Source organism: Ursus americanus, chromosome 24 (assembly GCF_024610735.1).
Source record: "Ursus americanus isolate L20-20 chromosome 24, mUrsAme1.1.p, whole genome shotgun sequence".
Classification (NCBI taxonomy): domain Eukaryota; kingdom Metazoa; phylum Chordata; class Mammalia; order Carnivora; family Ursidae; genus Ursus; species Ursus americanus.
Window position 1 is genome coordinate 21418546 of NC_142150.1, and position 4325 is coordinate 21422870.

Here is a 4325-nt window from a genome sequence, read left to right on the forward strand (position 1 = left end):
GGAAAACCTTTCAGTCTTTCACCATTGAGTATGGTATTAGCTGTGGGATTTTCATATATATTATGAAAATATTATGTTGAGGTCATTTCCTTCTGGTCCTACTTTGTCCAGAGCTTTTTCTTTATCATGAAAGGGTATTGAATTTTGTCAAAGGTGTTTTTTATATTATTAGTGAAGATCATGTGGGTTTCCCCCCTTCCTCCTGTTAATGTAGTGGATTATGCTGATTGTTTTTCATATATTGAACTATCCTTGCACTTCAGAAATAAATCCTACTTGGTCATAGTGTAAAATCCTATAATATGCTGTTGGATTCTGTTCGCTAGTATTCTGAAAATTTTTGCATTAATATTCAATATTGGTCTATAGTTTTCTTGTGGTTTGTCTAGCTTTGGTATCAGAATAATGGTGGCCTCATAGAATTAATCTGAAAATGTTTCCTCTTTTTCCATTTTTTTGGAAGAGCTTGAGGAAGATTAGTGTTAATGCTTCTTTCAGTGTTTGGTAGAGTCAACCAATGAAGCCATCTGGCCTTGCGATTTTCTTTGTTGAAAGGTTTTAGGTTATTAATTCAATCTGTTTTTTAGTTATGGTTCTCTTCAGATTTTCTATTCATGATTTGATCTTGGTAAGTTTTGTGCTTCAGGAATTTGTCCATTAAATACACATTATAAAGAAGTAATCAGTGGTACAATTGGTGAGAAATTTTGCTTTCACTCTTATCCATTCGGCTCCTCCCTTCCTCCACAGGTAACCAAGTATATTCATTTGTTGGGTAGATTTCCAGTGTTTTATATACTATTACTATAAACTGAAGATATTCCCCTTTTCCCTCTTTTTTAACACAAAAGGTTTTGTTGTTGTTTTTGTTTGCTTGGAGGTTTTTTGGTTTTGTTTTTTACTTAAGAATGTATTATGATGCTCTCTCCATTGTGAGCTTCCACTGTGTGAATGAACCATACTTTATTGTTGAATGAAATGTCTCTGGATTTAGAATTTTTTTTAAAGATTTATTTATTTGAGAGAGAGAGAGAGCATGCCAGGTGGGGGGAGACACAGAGGGGGAGGAGGGGAGAGAGAATCTCAAACAGACTCCCTACTGAGCAAGGAGCCTGATGCAGGGTTCGATTCCATGACCCTGAGATCATGACCTGAGCCAAAACCAAGAGTTGGATGCTTAACCAACTGAGCCATCCAGGCGCCCCTGTATTTAGAATTTTTAAATGACAGAACTGTTACCTCAGCATTTTAAAGATATTATATCATTGTTTCCTGGCATGCGTTGTTGCTGATAAAAAATCAGGGATCCTGGGGCGCCTGGGGAGCGCAGTTGTTAAGCGTCTGCCTTCGGCTCAGGGCGTGATCCCGGCGTTATGGGATCGAGCCCCACATCAGGCTCCTTGGCTATGAGCCTGCTTCTTCCTCTCCCACTCCCCCTGCTTGTGTTCCCTCTCTCGCTGGCTGTCTCTATCTCTGTCAAATAAATAAATAAAATCTTTTTTAAAAAAATCAGGGATCCTGAGCCAGGTGCTTTGCATACATTGTTTATTTTTCAGTCATCATACAAACCCCATTTTATAATTAAGGGGACCAAGGTTTCGAAAGTTCGACAGGTTTATTCACAGTCACACAGCTGGTAATCCTGATTCCTCATTGCTTTTCAAGTAATCTCTTTTATTTCTGGTTGTTTTTCATTGTCTTTGACATTTTCATCTTCCTCACAAATTGTTTAGGTGTGCATTTATTTTTATTTATCCTGATCAAGACTTTTGTGTACATTTTCTGAGAACTGAAAACTTGTGTCTTTCTTCAATTTTGGAAATTTCTGATCCATTATCTTTTTTTAAATCATCACTTTATCCCCATTTCCTTTCTTCTCATTTCCTACCTTTTGGAGTTCTTATTAAATAAAGGCTGATCTGTTGTAAAAATCCAAAAAACCACCATTTATGTTGGATTCCTGGTGAATGGAATAACCTTTAGAATCGTGCATCATGGCAGTCTGACTTTGTAGCTGCTGGATTTTCTCAGTCTAGCTTTCATATTTCCTATCTGTTTCTTTGTATTTGCCATTTGTTCTCTGTGATATACTCTATGTAGTTTCCTCAGCTCTGTCTTCCAGTTCACTAATTTTCTTAGCAGCTCTAATACCCTGCATATTCTTTATTTTATTGACTGAATTTTCTTTTGGTTCTTTTTTAAATCAGTCTTTTCTTTTGCTGTACTGTCCTCTCCTTTCACTATGGATCTTATTTCTGCCTTCCTCCACTCTTAAAAATCCTTAGTTATTTGAAACATACTTTTGTTGTCTCTTCTAGACTGTTCTACCAAGTCCAACACCTGAGGTGCTAATTCTTTTGTTTATAAAACCTGATGACTCTCTCCAATGGTATTTATTTACTCACGTAGTTTATCATTTTTCCTCTTTTGATATTATGAGCTTATCCTCAGCAGAAGGCCTATGTCCTCTGGATTTTGGAAGAGCCTATAAAGAAATGTTTTGTTTTAGTTTCTGCTTCTAGGGCTTTCAATGGTTCTATACCAGTTTTATGCTAATTCCTTGGGTAGGATTTTCATCCAACACAAGAGGTATAAATTCAAATACCACACCTGTGTTTTCTATAGGCTGGGAATGTTTATATCTCAAGTGCAGCTTTTTTCTTCAGCTATGACCTTGGCACATGGTGGGCTTCCTTGATCTGTTTTTGTATTTTTATACAAATAATTGTATTTTTATATAATAGATAAACTCTTAAAATTTTCATGAAAATCAGTCATCCTTTAAATGCTATGGTAGGTGTTTTCAAAAAGTAAATAATCACCTTCTAAATGATCCAACAAGTAAGGTGTTATTTTAAATTTAATTTGGTATTGCCCATTTACCTAAGAGGAAAAGTGAATGGCCTAGCTTCCTGGACCCTCTGTACCCCCCACACACAGCAAGTTCAGCAAAAGCTTGAATATCCCAGTGACTCTCACCTGTCATTAAAACTCACTACAAGAAAAACATGCCAAGGGTTTGGATTTGCATATGAATTCAGAGGTAGCTTGGGAGTTTGAGACTTTCTAACTGTGTGTCTGTCCCCTAGGCCTTCTTTTTGGTGGGATTGACAGCTTCTTGCGAAAAGCCAAGATGCCTCTATTTTGGGTGTGGCTCCCAATTTGCGTCTGTAAGTAGCGTGACTCATTTGTTGGGCTCACTTAATATCAAGTGGTGGGAAGTTGTGGGAAGTGAGCTACTTACCAGGAGAAAAATATAGTACTTTGGGGGTTTCTAATGGCTTTCCTGAGACAAGGTGTCTGCTGAGCTGAGCCAGCATTAGCACTTTGCATGGGTGTGTTCCGTGTCTGACAGAAGACCTGGAGCTGGTATCATCTGGTGATTTCCAGTAGGAAGGAAGCTCACACTGACTGAACACCACGTGTGGGATCCTGAGCCAATGCTTTGTGTGCATTCTTGTTTTTTTGTTGTTCATACAAACTCCATTTTGTAAATAAGGGGACAAAGGCTTAGAAAAATTGACAGCCTTGTTCACACTCACAGAGACAGCAAGTAGGTAATAGAGCTGGGATTTTAAAATTCATTCTCCTTCTGAATTCATTGGACCTGGAAGGATGTACAGTAAACCCATAAATTCAATTCATTGCTGGGAAAGTGTGTGAAGGGCTTAAATTAGCAGCAGTACCTCCTTAAGAAAAATTAAAGAGAAATTGCGTGCGGTGAAGGGAATTTTTTTTTCTAGCAAAAATTTTATCGCTTTGTCTGTACTTCCTGTGTGTGATGCTCTGTCTTCCTGGTGAGACTGGGCCCAGCATGAATATTCTTGTGCTCCATGAATCTCACTCGTCGTTAATACATTCTCTCGGTCCCTGTGCCGGGCTAAATTCTGATGCCCAGGATGAGCCCAACAGATGTCAAACTAGCGTGTCATTTTATGAGCGAGAGCCTCTGAGCTAACTCCCATGAGCCGTGACTCACTGGGCTTCTAATTATAACTTGTCCTGGCTCCTCAGATAATGGGTTTGTCTCAATGGTTTCCAGGGACAGATTAGATCAATCCTGTATTTTGTGAGTCTTAGGTGTTCAGCCAACTCATGTTGTTCTTTGTGTGAATAGAGGAGAGACTGACGTGCAGTCCAGAGTTTGAGCGGTCCCTCTACAGTTTTCACAGTAACTTGATAATACCTCTTAGCAGGTGCGCCCAGGGGTCAGAAGTCAGTGGTAGGGGTTAGTGGTTCTGCCTCCGGCGTCAACACTAGAGTGTACACGTCCTAAAAGAGCTTTGGCACCACGAGGACATGAATACCCATGGGCCTGATGGTGG